The following is a 16559-nucleotide window of genomic DNA, read 5'->3' as shown; positions in this document are numbered from 1 at the left end:
TCTCCTCCAGCTGTGTACTCTAATTGGGATAATAAGCTGAAAGGTTATCAACACTCCACGAGGCATTATTCAAGCACCTAGCTCATTTTCTCCTCCCCCTTCTTACTTCAGCAGCATTAGAGTGTGTGTGTGCTACAAAGCAGGAAATTAAATATGTACGTCTGTGTAGGAGTTTGTCGAATGAAATACAACTCATACTGTAGATGTTAAAAGACAATACTTATTGTTTTAAGGGTCAGCTGCACTGATTTAAATAATAAAACGCAATTTAAATCAATTCAATTATGATGGAGGAAAGGTTTTAGTTTTGCACAGATTGGTGGGCGGGCGGCCCAGGTTCGAATCCAGCCTGTGGCTCCTTTCCTGCATGTCATTCCCTACTCTCTCTCTCCCTGATTTTCAGCTCTATCCACTGTCCTATCTCTCAATTAAAGGAACAGAAAGTCATAAATAAATCATTAAAAAAAAAAAGTTTAAAATGTGCCAACTGTGTGATCTCAAAAGAAAATTTTCCATCTGCTGCTTGATTACATATTCCCTATGCTTTCTCTTAACAAAAAAAAAAAAGAATTGCTCCCTCTGCTTTGTCGCCGCCGTTTTCATTTGTATGAATGGGATTAGTTACTTCTGATGGTCTCACTATAGAAACCTCTGCCATCAGTGTGTGAATGTGTAGGTGTGACATGCGCTGTGTAAAAGCAGCTTTGAGTAGTCAGAAGACTAGAAAAGCACTATACAAGCTCAAGTCCATTCACCATTTAAAATGTGGTTAGATGCAATTGCTCATACTTCGCATTTAAACCATTTAGGCTATGCATACGTTTGCTGAAGGAGGAGCTGTTGAAAATGCTTATTCAATATTTGAAATATTAACGTTGTAGGTGCGAGCTGATTGGTGCGCTGACAGCAGAAGTTGGATTGTCAGAAACATCTAAAGCATGGGAGCAATTTAGTCTTCCAAGCACCTACTAATTTTTCTCTATTGCGACTGCACTGCAAAGCACGTAAAACATAATTTTCTCCTATATGAACACGTTTCAGTCTGTGTTGGAATCATAGCCGTGGCTTCCCATTAAAGTTCTATTTCATTTTCTGTTCGTTTGGTTGGGAAGAGACGCTGACAGCAGTCACAGTTCAGCGCCATCAGAGAGAGTAGATCGTTCAAATCATAAGAGAGAGGATGTGTCTTTGTTGCCAGATCTGAGGACAATGTGTCGGTAAATCACAATAACGCTTCATTTTCTGCTAATGTGTTTGTCTGAAAAAAGGCAATTTTTGTGCCGGAATGTTCCGTAGATAAGTGGCATGTAAACAGTTAGCCAGATATTTACATTTGTGTCTAGTGGTTGAAATACTCATTCATTAGTTAAAATATGTCTGTTAGAAACGGTCCAATTAGGAAACAAACATGTTATGTTAATATCAATTCATTTTGTTATGCTCCTTCAACACTTGAATACCCTCATGTTTTAATAATCGTGCTTGAATTATATTGTGACTACAACCATGTAAAAATGTAACTGTAGGCCTGGTGGTGAGGCTAAGGAATGTCTGCAGACTATTTTGAACCACATTTTTTTTTTTTTTTTCTTACACGTTTTATTGCTCTTTGTGAGCACAAGATAATTATAGTTATGATGTGCGCAAAAGTAAATTAATTTGCCTCCTCAAAGAGTTCAGTTCAAACAGCCATATCTTTTTACAGCCATTTTCTTTTAACCTAGGAATGTCATACAGTGATATTTAGGGTACTTACATTTCTATAACCCGTGTGTGGAGGCTATAGTCCTCCAAGCAGGCGGCCCAGGTTCATATCCGACCTGCTGCTCCTTTCCTGCATGTCGTTCCCAAATCTCTCTCCCACCCTCCCCGGTTTCTGACTCTATCTACTGTCCTATCTCTAAAAAAAGGCACAAAAAAGCCCCCCCAAAAAACCTTAATCGCTGTTTTGTAAAATAAGAGAAATGTGCCTAAATCATTAGGAAAAAAAGGGCAAAAAAACTAGAGCTTTTTCCTGAAATAGAAAACAAGGACAGGCATTTTCTCTAAGGTAAATTAATTCATGCTTTGCCTTGCATGGTGGTCACTGTGTGACATTTCAGACTCAGCTCCTCTGGCCCAGCTGTCAGATGTTAGACTTCCCAACTTTTCTAGTCCAACCTGCACTTTCACAGCCTCAGATGAACTCTGATTAGTTTTGACATTTCTCTCAAAGCAGCCACATTAGTTACCAGCATTGTGGTAACTGTCTTGTGAAGAGCTGTGGACAGCGCATCTGCCTGATGAAGAGACACTAATATGATAACAGACCACCCAAAATGAGGTACATCGCTTACCAAAAGACTCTGAGCTCGGTTGCATTACACAATACAGATCTGAGACATGACATCCCCCTTGCCGCTGTAATTATGCACCACAATGGTGCCAATGCATTTAAAGCAGCACCATTATTACAACTGACAGTAGATTCATCTCCTCATCATTTATTCAGTGCAAGGCAATTTTCCAAGGCTTCCCCAGCAGATGGTTGGCTATTTTACACAAAGATAAAGAGATTCAGTCCAGCTAAGCCCAAACTGATATCCCCAAGTCATAGGTTGGTTAGTTATTTTAAGGCCTTGAAATAAAGTATGGGGTCTTGGTCTCATATCTGTCTGACAAAAGTGACAAACAAAAATACATGTTTCGCAGATGCATTTTTTTCAAGGAGTTCGACAAAACATCCTAGCTGGCTTTTATGGAACCATTTATTCCACTTTAACATCGCCCACACTTTTAAGGGTCACTTAGGTTGCCTTAAAAGTGGCCATTAGTCGCGCTTTCAGAGACGGGGACCTCTTGTAGGAGGAGCACCACTTGATACAAAGAGCTTCCATCTCCTGAATTGTCCGTCTGAACACAGCGCTGCAACACTCAAAACATACATATCACGCAGGGTTAAATTAGAATGTGTCCAGATAACAAATCCCGACTTGTTTTATATTCATTAACACCGCAAGCATCAAGTGCATTCGCTGCCGATTTTCAACAGCCTTTTCAACAGCCTATCATTATTAAAAAGCACTTCCTCTCACAATAGGATGCTTGATGATTTGTATAAAAATCTGACAGTGAGTCGTGCTGTGCCGTTCTACACATCTTCTAATTGTACCGGCTTACTACTGTGATTTGTTTGTTTTTCCCCCACTCTCCCTTTTACTATTTGATTGGTTGTTTTTGAATCCATTTGTGTCAGACAACTTTGCCTAAAAGCCCATGATGAATGGGTTGGATTTGACCCGTCTGAACTTATGCTTCACAAAGTGTCAGTTGACTGACATCCAATGCTGTGAACTAAAATGCAGTTGGAATGTTATGGCTTTTCTTATTCACTTCTGTCCCAACAAAAACTGTAACATTTGGTGTATAAGACACTTTAAATACCCTTTTTTTCTTATTGAGAAACTACTGAGGTACTACCAATATACCAGAATAGTATACATGGTCATGACACATGCGTCGTCATGACCACATATACAACCGTCAACAACACACACTCACCTGACGTGTTTGAATAATCACAATCCTTCATTAGCTCTGTCCCAATTAAGGGGTTGCATTCTTCAGGGGGCGCATTTGAAGACTGACTAAGTCACAACAACACGTTGAAGGCTGTCCCATTTCAGAGGTTCCTTCAAATTTGGCTTTGCCTAGCAAATGAACGAGCCATACGTTGTGTTATTTGGGGCCCAACATATCCTGTGATTTATTGTGAGTTAACTCAAACAAGCTCATGAGCTATCAAGCAGCCAAGTGCGACACTTTTGAGTGAAAGTCATTAGTTTCAACTAAGTGTTAGAGCTACCGACACAAGTGTTATCTTTGAAATAATAGCCTAATTTAAAGGTCCCATATTATGCTTTTTCTGGTTTTATATGCTCTTTAGTGTGTTTTCCAAGTGTCCTGTGCATGTTTAGGCACATCTATGTGCAAAAATTCAAAGTCCGCAGAAGTGCGGCTTCTCCTACCTCCTCCTGTTAGCCGCATGTAACGCTCGGTTCTAGCCCCCCTCGACAAAAATTTACCAGTGCGGCGTCATTGTCAGTGTGATATCACTGATCTAAGTCCATTGGCTCGTTGTGGCAAGCCCTGCAGCTCATGTTGAAATTTCCGAGAAGCGTGCTGAGCAACTGACCAATAACGACAGAGCGGATCGGCAGACCAATCAGAGCAGACTTGGCCCACGTGGGGTCTAACAGTGGGGGCTCAGCAGAGCGTAGCTGACGGACTCAGAGGGTAGAGGGAGTAAGGAGGAGCAGTACATGAAAACAGACACTTTTTTCGAATTTTAGCTATTGTGAACATACAAAAGTAGGAACATAGATTAAATATACGAACCCCAAAAAGGGCATAATATGGGGCTCAGCGGAAAGTTTTGTTACCTAGTGCAAGATGTTAAGGTTGCTAGGCAACAGAGCAGCCCTTGGTAACGTATGGCCGTCCCTGTTGTCCAGCCCTTAGTAAGGGTAAGTGCTGGGACGTCTGCTGGCAGAAATGGGAAATCCTCTGAAGTCCTCATTAGGATACTCATTCATTAGGCAACGAGAGTACTCAAGTACTAATGCTGCGTTCCATTTGATCTCGGAAGTCGAAAATTCTGAGTTGCCCGTCTGATGCGTCATCAGGAACGCCCCCCGAAGTCAGAATTCCGACTTGGAAACACAGAGAATCTTCAGTAGCCCGACTTCAGATCCAATACGGCTGCTACGTGCATCAACAGGGATGTTAAAGCTGTAACTGTGTTTATTAGCAGCTTTTTTGTGTGTAATTAAATCAATCACACTGATTTTTTTTCGGTCAGAAACTATCACGTAGTGTGTTGTTATAACAACAACAAAACAATGGTACTCCTGGAGGCATCCATGTTGCTTTTCCGACTTGCAACTGGAACGCAGTTAACTCAGGTGTGACGTCATTCCCAGTTCCAAGGTTAATGGAACGCACCATAAGATTACTGTAGACCATCTCCAATCAATCCGCAGAAAGAAGTCTAGTTTGTAGTCTGTTAAGTGTGTAAAAACAACAGTAGGAGACAATATCAGCAGAGAAAAGAGGTTAAAAGCTGCAAAACTGCAAGACAGAAATCTACAAAACTGAAGATTTGCATGTGAAGTAAGCACAGTAAGTAACGTGGTGGGATTGGATGGTATTTTAAAAAGTGGTAAATGGAAAGAAAATCTCACTTTAAAGGCAGAAAACTTTGTCAGGTGCCTGTTCACCTTCTCTCACTTCAGCCTGAGTGGAAATGTTCAGTGTCATGTGAGTAATACCAGCTAGGTTAGCACATTTAAAGAAGTCTATAGAGTAAACAGTTTTTCTGGACCAGCCTCTTACTGTATATTCCAATGGAATTATTTTTAGGAGAAGTGAAAAATAGTTTTAAACCAAAAAAAAAACACAATTTCTAAATCAATATTTTGTGTCAAATAGGTGCTTTCTTAAGTATGCGGCAATGTAATAAGTAGAATAATGCATAGTGAGTGGGTGTAATAGCAGAATTGAACTTTAACAGGACGAGACAAGACCCATCACGTTGTTGTCCTGCTAACTCTGACCGGGTTCTATTCTGCTATAATAACCGGCTCACTAAACAACAAATCTCTTACTTATCTTATATTGCATCAATAAATTGTAATTCTACTGATGCAGAAAAATAGATCATGGTGAATACCATATAGCTATAAGACTTGTCATTTTCCCTCACATTGACGTTCATCCGGAATGGTCTGATAACATATCTGGCTTTTGAACTTCAGCTGAAACATGTCAGTCTGAAACTAAAGATGACCTCGCCAGTCAGGATGCTAAGCTGATGAAAACATGCAAGTGTTTATAGAGGTCATCACACAACCTACATAATGACCAAAAAAAACAACAGGGGAAAATACGATATCTAAGACAATCCTGTTCATAATTGCACACGATAAACAACTAGGAAGGACAAGTTTCATTGTATGCTGTGTTTTTCTTTCAGCGTTGCTTCATGATGAAGGACTCTGCTGAGAGCCACGGAGGTTTATATTGATGCAATCACTGTAAAAGATGTGATACCCTTTGCTTTGATTTATTAGCTACTCTTCAATGTAACTGTACCCACATTTGAAAGGTACATATTGGTCGCAGCCCGCTATCGATCCTTCTACAGTTTAAATGGATGGCTTTGTTTAGCGGTGAAAAAGTGAACAATTTTTACTCGCACTGGCAAGCTGTTTAATAGTCCCAAATCTATATTTCATTAAAATGATGACACATTGCACCCATAGCCCTCTCCTAACTCCTGTTCTATTGATCTCCAACTGTTTGGGCCTTGTAGAGAATAATAAATCGTCCCAGGCACTCGTTTGAAACTCTCACCTTCTATTATACATGTAATGAAGCACAGGAATTACACAGTGACATGAGGGAATTTGAGGTCACCCTGCCATGAATCTTTATCACTCAAGATGTGTTATGGAGCAATTTGGTCCTCATCATTGCCATGCGGAGCAGATGGACTGTAAATACCATCTAGAATGTTCTCACATGACATACTGTATGCTCTCTAACCAAAGAGGAGAAGCAAGAGAATCCATCTTACTTAGAGGCTCATGGTTCCCCAATTCTTTGTGGATAACAGCCAAGAGCGCCACAATCAATAGTATTTTTTCACACACACTTCTGCTCACACGTGCTTGAAGCAATCCAGGGGAAAAATCCCTGCTTTATAGGCTTGCAATGTGTCATCATTCATGAAAAGATGACCTTTACTGTCCCTTTACAGCATGCAGCGTTTAGCTGGGAATGAAACAGCGCTGGACTTTTCTCGCCTCTCTTCTCTTTCATTTTATTTTCACACAATTAAACTGAGTAAAGGGTCAGAGCAGCTCAAAATGGGATGAGAATGTGCCAGTAATGGGAACCTGTTGTGTTTATGATGAATACCGGCCAATCTGTCTGCCTCTGGAGGGTAAACACGTTCGACATTTGGTGTTGACCTTATCCCTTCTATTAGGCTGCTTGTTTTTCTGACAGAGATGGATAAGGTCGCTTTTTCTCATTTCATCATATAGAATGATGTTGGTTAACAAGGTGTCCTTGTTAGGTCAAAGCACATTCACATTTACATGTTTCACTGGGACTGTCATATCTGAGCTCATAATGAACAAAAGCTGCTCTGACTGCTGGTTTACTGAGGACGTTTCATTGGAAATGCCAGTGTGTAATAATTTTGAGTGGCATTATGCAACATTTTCAGTTCAAATAAATGTTCATCTTTACTTCGTATTGGCCATAAAAATAACAAGGAAACACTTTATAACAATTTCATGACAGCTTTTAAAGGAATAAACAATGACAAATTCTTAGAAGCACAGGTTAGCCTGTTAGCCTGAGCATCAGTAGCTATTGTGGCTGAATAAAAGGAGTGCTGCCGCCTAGCCAAAGCCAAATGGTAAATCAAAGAGACGTCTCACTATACCAAACACACTGCTTGACTGACAAGTGACCTTTGGGAGGCACAGTCCAGAAAATGTTGCAGCAAGATGCTAATCAGTATTAGCACCTGGAATGTGTGGCACACAGTGGCTGACTGTGTGAAGAAAAATTGTGTACAATAATATGGATCATCATGGGAGTTCTCTCTGCTACGCCCTCCCTCAACCCCACAGTGAAAACTCTGTGTTGTCTATAGTCAATACGAACAGGCAGAACCAACCTGAGAAAGACAATATGTTTACAGATGATGTATCTGAGTATAATTTACATGTCGTTTTTAATCAAAGCAGCACATACAACAACAGTACGGCAGCTTTCTGTAGCAGCTCCCGCTAGCTTACTCAGCAGTCTTTGATGTGACATCCGGTGTTTCCTTGGCAACGATCAATATCTGTCATGGCGGATCATCATGGCAGCTGCCGACAAGACACGAACCGTTACAACTATAGAATTACGGATTTCTGTGGCTTTGATAACTGTTGGAAATATTTGACATAAAGCAAGTACTCACCAATAAAATATATGTAACATGGGTTTGGTACATTTAAATGTAAACATTAGCAACCAAACTCTACATATTATACCCTTAAGCCTCCTTGCAAACAGCTATAATATGTCCCCCTGTAAGTCAACTAAGCTGTGTATGGTTATCTTTTAGCCTTGGTATAATCAAAACAGATGAGTTATTAAAAAAAAATCCCTTGTCCAGTAAACCAATAAAGACAGAATCTATCCAGACCAAGAACGTATTCTGAGCAGGCTGTAAACATGTGTATTTCTGCTTTAAAATGGGCAATTTAACATTTGGGTTAATGGGACTTCTCAGGTTTTGGCAGGCAGCCTCAATGAGCCAAGTCTTAAAACCGGAGTCCATCACAAGCTACGAACCCTGATTACAGGACCTCAGGGTTCTGCTGGGATTGTAAGTTTGGAAAAGTTCCTTGAGGTAGGCGTAAACTTTATAGCAAGCATGTGTTGAATACAGAATTGGTGTTATATGTAACCTTATGGAGGATTTGGTTAGTAGTTTTACTGCAGCATTTGAAAGTGGGAGATTCAGGGATGCTTTACGTTGACAGGTGACAAGTGATTTGCAGTAGTCCAAGCGGGAGGAAACTTTTTCATGAATGATCATCTCCAACTGAACTATGGATGCTATTGGCCAATGTTTCTCAGCTGAAAAACAAGAGCAAACCATGTTGGTCAAAGCACAAAGACTGGCCAAATGAAACACCTACTGTAGATTGCAAAGAAGGGGATTAACAGAAGAAGAAAGAAAGAGATAGTTTCAGAATGTCATCGGTGGTGGCTGTAAGTACTTCTGTTTTATTAGTGGTATGTTACAGCTGAGTTGATTGGACAGTAAAGACACATTTTGGGACACAAATGAAACGTTTAATTTGATGTCAACTGCAAAACAGTGGTAAGAACTACCTTTAAAAAGCTGTTTATTATGTGGAAGCAAGAAGCAGAAAGTTTGCAGGAAAGGAAGGAAAGAATATTCACATATTTATAAATGCCCCTACAGACCTTACCACTTCAGTGGTCAAATACATGCATGAATTTTAAACTATTGAACCTTCCTTTGATAACAGCCAGCATATCTCCAACTGCACTATATGGCCCCACATGCTCTAATGTTTAGCATCCAACCAGTGGCCAGTTCAGTTTTTCTGAAGTTTGTTCACTGAAGTTCTTTGGACCAGAGGAGTGGGTGGCTCATTACTCGGTTCTCATATGCAATGTGGGTGTAGACAAGGATTCTAAAGCGATGAAGTTATTTGAGGTTTAAAGTATGGGAGCTGAAGATGGCTTGTGCATGTTGATTGTAATGTTAAGCCAATTTGAATTACTGTTCATTACATCAATGGAAAGCTCAGTTTGTAGGGACTTGGTTTGGGAATCGGAGGGTCACCGGTTCAAGTCCAGGCACAGACCAAGTCCAGATAATGGTCTGGTAGCTGGAGAGGTGCCAGGGCACTGCCGAGGTGTCCTTTAGCAAGGCACGAATCCCAAAACTGCTCTGGAGCGCTCGCTGTGGGCAGCCCCCTCATTCTGAGACCTCTCCATTAATGCATGTACAGAGGACCTTGTTTGTGCATGTGTGTATTTCGGCCTATGTGTTTGTAGCATGTTCATTAAACAGAGTGTAAAAAACGAATTTCCCCTAGCGAGATTAATCAAGTATAAATTATTTATTATTATTAATATCATGATCAGGCCTTAGTGGTCTTCACAATCAGTACACATTCCACCCCGAGTCCTTAGAACCTCAATTCTGCTAAGGAACATCTTGACTCTTTAAGTTACTGTGTCGTCAATAATCATGGTTTCATGACAACAAGTTCATTTGTATAATCATGCTCTAAAATCTGTTTTTGGCCTCTTAGTTAACAGTCCTATTGCTGTGCGCCTGCAGATGCATTATTTTGTTAGCTGCATAAATACAACTAACAAACAGTATGTGACTGTTTGTTAGTTGTTCTAATTTACACATTTTATGCAAAATACACTTTACAGTGTTTTTCTAACACTAATATGTGTCCCTAGTCTGTCAACAAATCCCCCTAATAATGAGAAAAGTCCACCCTCTCCGTCTTTTGCCTACTCCATTTTTCAGAAAATGTGTGCTCAAACAGGCCGTTTGGAGATTTTCATAACCCCTCCCCCAGGTGGGTGACACTCCCACAGCTAGGTGTTTGTTCTGCCCTCTGAGTCTGCCTTTCCACCATAAACAATAGGGCATGATTCATGAAAGCCTGAGTCACCCAAGCCCTTCCAGAGGGGCGTGGTCAAACACAGTTCATTTGCATTTAAAGCTACAGACACAGAAACAGCCTCTTCTGAGCAGGGCTGAAATAGAGGGGTTCATAGGCATGACAAAATACAGGATCAGAGTGGATTTAGAACAAGAAACTTTACAGAAACGTTTTGGGGAGCTCTGAGACTTCTTTAAACTGGTTGAAAGGGAGTATGATATGTGACATTTAAAAGCCCAGTGTGTTATGTTGCAGATATCGCTAAGGCAGACTGGGCTATGTAAACTCTTTTATGTAAACGACGTGAGCCTGGTGTTACAATGTACAAGGTAAAATAGTGTTATTATGGGAATTATATGCTTTAGTATAGTAAAATGAATAATTATATTGGGGCGCTGGTGGTGCAGTGGTTAGTGCGCACGCCCCATGTATGGAGGCTGTAGTCTCAAGTGGGCGGCCTGGGTTCACATCCCACCTGTGGCTTCCTTCCCGCATGTCGTTCCCCACTCTCTCTCCCTGATTTCCGACTCTAGCTCCTTTTTTATTTTAAAGATTTATTTTTGGGGCTTTTTGCGCTTTCACAGTAGGGATAGTGGATAGAGTCCGAAATCAGGGAGATAGAGAGAGTGATGAATGATATGTGGGAAAAGAGCCAGCGTTCGGATTTGAACCAGGGCCGCCCGCTTGGAGGACCATAGCACCAAGTACAAGGGGCTTGCCCGCTAACCACTACCACTACATGCACCTATATTAGCTTTTTTTTTGTACCCACCAACTTTTGCAACTTGTATTTTTACTTATATTGTATTTTTTTTCCCTTTCTTAAGAGAAAACAGAAGATGCTTAGCTATGTTTATGGTGGAAGAAGTTTCTGAGGGTGAAGCACTACTGTTCATCAGCAGACAAAACCCAAAACACTGAACTCAAAGATGCTAACAGCTTCACAGAGCTGAGGGAAGATGCTGCAGTGGAGGCTTTTCTTTGGGTTCTACATCTCAAACATCAAATATGCATTCATATAATCCATGGTAAAGTAAAACTCCATCAACATGTGTTTTTTTGGAGGAACACTCTAGATTTTGTTGAAGTCAACTGCCTGTGAAGATTTTGATTATCTCGATTTGTAACTAAAATGTCCGTAATTTTTTTTGTAAAGGTGAAATGAAGGGCATTGCAGAAATATATGTTCACTCCAGAAAAAGTCTTGCTTCTTGTAAACCTGATGTTTAAAGACCTAAAACTACAAAATAAAGTGATTTATGAACAAATGGATCCCTGCTTTGAGAATCATTGCTGGCTGTGTTCAGATTGTAATAGCCAAGTTTCACATTCAGAATTCTCTTGTACTTTTTTGAGGGGCTTGTGGAGCTTACTGAATCATAAAACTCCTTCCCTTGTCAGTTCATCGACTCTGGGCCCTATGAGAGCACATTACAAGGCCTGTGCTTCCACCTGAACCCTGGCTTTGATTACAGAAAAGAGCAGGTGTGAATTAAGCGGGTGCAACAGGATAGCTTCCTGTGAATAAATGCATTTTGATTATGAGCAAACATTGCCCTCCTTTGGCCCTCATTATGCAAATTAGGAATTGTATTTTAGGGGAAGGGAAAGGGATGGAGGGCGAGGGTGATTTGTTTGCAGGAGGATTTCGTGCAGCCTGGCAGTCATATGCTGTTGATTAACGGACTAATGGACAGGCAGCAGAGTGGGGTGAAGTAATTTCATACCAATCACTATTCATTACTTAATGAGAGATGATGACTGGGGGCATTCTCGAGCTCCAACAGCAGCAAAAGGCAAAGTTGATGAATTGTAATAAAAAAATCATATCATTATTTACCTCTTTAAATTCACCAGGGTAAAGGAACTTAATTAAGAGGCCCACAGAAGAATGATGGAACCGTTTTTTTGCACAGAAAGACAATCATTTATCATGACCTAATAGGATTTTTGTTTACAGCTCGGGCCATCAGTACTCTTTACCTGTTGAACCAAAGCATAATCAAATCAGAAACGGCATGCGGTATATTTCATTTCTGTGATGCTGCTCAGCTTCACATTGACTTTGTAGACGAATGAACCAGAAAGAGTCATCTTATTTAAGAGGACTTAACTTCATTGAATTTTACAGGATTTTATTTTAATGACATGTTATTTTGGGGGGTTGTGCCATGGGTAATGAAGTGTCTGTATTTGTGAAGCGATGATGCATGGGAACATATATAGTTGAGCTTCAGAGATAGACAATTTTTGTCTTTGGTTAATGGTTGGATAAATGGAGCACGGCAAAATTTTAGGTCACAGATTGGAGTATAGGTATAATGAATACACTCTCTGTCATGCATTGGTTGTTGGTGTAATTAATAGGATAGAAGATGTTTACAATTGTAACTTACAGGCTGTATCTATCTTGTCTCCAGACTTTGTTCGTGCTACCCGATGCCCAGGACCCCTTTGTCAGGGACACCCTGTCAGTCCAAGTAAAAAGTTAATCAATGGTCCTTGATGAAAGGACATTTTCAGAATATGGACCATTAACATACCTAATGCACTCAAAAGATAACCAGATCCATATTCATTTTTGTGCCTTTAATGGAGAGATAGGACAGTGGACAGAGTTGGAAATCAGGGAGAGAGAGTGGGGAACGACATGCGGGAAGGGAGCCACAGGCTGGGTTCGAACCTCGGCCGCCCGCTTCGAAGACCATAGCCTCCATACATGGGGCGTGCGCACTAACCACTGCGCCCCCAGATCCATATTCTTAATACAGACTTCAGTAACACTTTGTGTCTGTGAGAGAGCTGTCTGTGATGTAGGAGCCGAGGTCACTAAATGGTGCACAGCGGTCTGAATCCTGACCAAGGTGCCATCCTGTCTGGTCCCAGGCTGATAATCATTTCTATTTTAAACAGTTTAGCCTTTGGATGCTTTATGGTAGTCTAGTTTCTTGCCTTTACGGTAGTGATTTCATCAGCCAGGAAGGTCGCAGACCAATGCAAGCCTCAGAAATTGTCACATGTGACGGTAATCAGCCAATCAAATCTTTGACTCAGACCAGGCATTATGAGGGAACATGATACAGAAACACCAAAGTTAGGGAAAAGTATACATCGTCTGCTCTGAAATTAGAACATATGTATAAAATATTTTCATCAAGAATGGACAGACTCTTCAGTGTCATTATCCCACAGGCAGTTTAAAATTAGAATGTCTCGTATTTTTTACACGCTAACAATAATTTTTAAGCGATAATGTCAAACATCACTACTAGACAGAGAACATGTTTTGAGCAATCATAACAACTCACATCTAACCTGAGGACACATGGAATAAATGAACTGAGATCAATATGATCGAGCCACCAGAATCCTGACGCATTCTTTTACTGACCAACAACATGACAACATACTGTTGACAAAGGAAGCTTCATGACCGACACTTCTCCGTTGTTTTTACTGTACGTTTTTTAATTTTACATTGTTTTTTCCCCCCGATCAGACACGGAGCAAAGAGGATGTGGGTACAAGACATGATGTACAGAAGGCAAAAATACACGGAATATCTTTAAAGGTTGAAAGATTTCCTACTCAGTGGGCTAATAGCGTGCGCACAAAAAAAGGTGGTCCACTCGGAAAAAAGGCGCTGGGTGCTGCTGGGCTTGAGCCTTTTTATTTTAATAAGCCTTTTTTCAAAAGCTGTCTATCTGTATTTTGTTTTTAAATACAAACATTTTACTTGAACCAAGAAAATCTGTATTTCGATATTTGATAAGATATAAACAACATTTAGCCTAATAAACAGTAAAGTGAAGTACCCTCCACTCTATATTTAATGTTGTGATCTCATTGTATTAAACTTTGTTTGTTTGATTTGACAATCAGCTGTTGACTATACAGGACTTGCATTGAAACAACTCCTTCAGATTATATGACGCTGACTCATATCCTCACTGAATTTAAATTGGATACCCCGGATGCGGAGCATCAAAGACAGCTTGAACAAGGAACTAGACGAGGTGGACGTCTGCCTGTATGATGTTTGATCTGTTAATCCTGCGCTGCTCGACACTCTTCGTCTTGTTTATACTCCCTGCTGTCTTAGTCCCACCGTTCTGCTCAGTCACTCCTCCACACCTGCTCACACTTCCTTCCGGACTACTTGAAGCCTCTCCTTGCCAGTCTGGTTCTTTGAGTATGCTAGGCCTGCTCTGCTTGTTACCACTATGCCTACCAGCTCCTTTGTTCTTAGGCATGACTCCACAGGTAGCACTTTTTCCACACAGGAAAAGTGTTACATTGAAATGCAAAGAAAGCCCCTGGCAGCCTCCATAACAGCACAAATGCTTGAGTGTTTAGTTCCATCTATGACAAGGCAACTAGTCAATCATATTGCGAGATTTTGCAGTGGCAAACCCCACCCACCCCGCTCTGCCCCTGGTTTCCACACTGTTCTTCAGTGTCCTTAAACATTTAATTGAACACACATAATAATGTTATAATTATTTATTATTATATATTATTATTATTAATTTAACAAACAGTCAATTGTGTCCCCAAGGTTGTCTTTAAGTACCTCTTCATTGATCAAATGATATAAATGATTTAATAAAGATGAACATTTTACAAATATTACAAAAGCAAGATGTATGTCCAAACTAGCCAAATGAGCATTTTTTGTTTTATGATATTATTATGTAGTGATGTAGAATACTGATGTCATATGTAAATGTAACCTATATAGTAGTATATGGTTGCATATGGGTCCATTGGGGCACTTTCTCAGGTTAATAAGACCTTCTGCTTAAACCTACATTTCTTAAAATGCATTATCTACAAACATATATATATATATAATATATATTTGTGCAGAGATCAATGTGTAACTTTTAAGAATTTGCTACAACATTTAAAGCAAAAGGTGACCTTTCCCTAATGTATAGAATTTCCCTTGCTTTACTTTTCCTGTAAACCTATCAAAGTGCCATAACTCACAGTGTCTGTTTGTTAAAGGTCTTCAAAATACTCTCTGCTGGTGTTTGCAGGGTTTTACAAAGATATGTACCAGTTTTTCAAAATTCTTCTTTAAAAAAATTTTTTTTTTAAGGATAAATGTGGTAGAATTCATACGATTTGAAGGAGCTTTGATTTATTTTCTGCAGGTTTCCACGAGAGCTACGAGTGTCTTCGGCAACTTAGACACCCAGATGAAGTGCCGATGTACATATGGTCCAATAATCTAATCCATATGGTTGAAGTTATTCCTCATGTAAACATCCAATTAAATATGCTCTCTCATTCTCCTCGCGGTGTTGATCTATCATTACTGAACAGGTGCTGTTTGAATAGTGAACTGTGTAAATTTTGGAGCTTGCAGAATCTCTCCTCTCCCTTGACAGTTGATGCGCGTGTTTGTGCATGTGTTGGTCGGAAAAGTACAAGAGGGAAGTAAGTCATATTTCCCGATCACTTCACCAAAGCTCAAAACTCCACAGTGGGAGCGACAGTACGCCCACACCAGATTGATTTTTGTCATCAGTTGATCTTATTGCAGCCTCAGTAAATCTGAATTATGCTGCTGCAGTATTAGCCTCACAAGGCTCCCAACTGTGCCTCGAACAGCTTTGCACTTCTCAAGTCTTTCATGTCTGTGGTAATGATGAGGATGATCATGCTTCAACCCCCCACAAATAAGTCAGTTTCTCAGTTTTTACAAACTTTTTTCCTGGCAGAGGAAATCGCTGCCCTTTGTGGCGATACTGCCAGAGAAATACATCTAAAAAGTGACACAACTGTCTTTGTGCTATACTGCAAGTCTGTGCAAACACAATGCCCCCGTGTTCAATATTGTACAAAAGTGTCAAAGTAAATAGGTTTAAAGTTATTTTTTTATTAGCTAGAAGATGTTTCGATCTGAGCTGGCAGCCTCTAAGTCCCAATGAGCCCAGCTAACTTGTTAGCCAAAGGGTAACACTTATCTATCTCTCGCATTGGCAAAATAAAGACAGAGCTAAGGGCTAATTCCTGCACCCACACAGTACATCAGTTTCTAAAATTCCACAACTCTAAATCAATCCATGTATACCCATTGATTCAACAGCCCAAAGCACAGATGTATTGAAAGCAAAGGATTCCAGCCTCAAACTCAGGGCGCTCTTACTTAACTTGAGATTACTTGCCAAGTGTATGAACCAAGAAACTTTTTCTAACTTCTTTACTTCACCATGTTGAACCACAACAACAAATGGCAGACTCCTGAGTTCCGTGAATATGTCGAGTGGTATGACTCCC

At 40.3% G+C, this 16559-nt stretch overlaps 1 long non-coding RNA gene across 1 annotated transcript in view; it reads left to right on the top strand.

Moving 5' to 3' along the window:
* Nucleotides 1–15541, top strand: part of LOC132991665 (uncharacterized) — a 45850-nt gene extending 30309 nt beyond the window's left edge. The window contains exon 3 of the long non-coding RNA XR_009676219.1: nt 15431–15541. This is a non-coding gene — a long non-coding RNA (uncharacterized LOC132991665). The remainder of the gene's footprint in view (nt 1–15430) is intronic.
* The last annotated feature ends 1018 nt before the right edge of the window (nt 15542–16559 follow it).

The sequence above is a fragment of the Labrus mixtus genome, chromosome 16, assembly GCF_963584025.1.
Source record: "Labrus mixtus chromosome 16, fLabMix1.1, whole genome shotgun sequence".
NCBI classification, from domain to species: Eukaryota; Metazoa; Chordata; class Actinopteri; order Labriformes; family Labridae; genus Labrus; species Labrus mixtus.
This window is presented reverse-complemented; position numbering and strand designations above follow the sequence as displayed.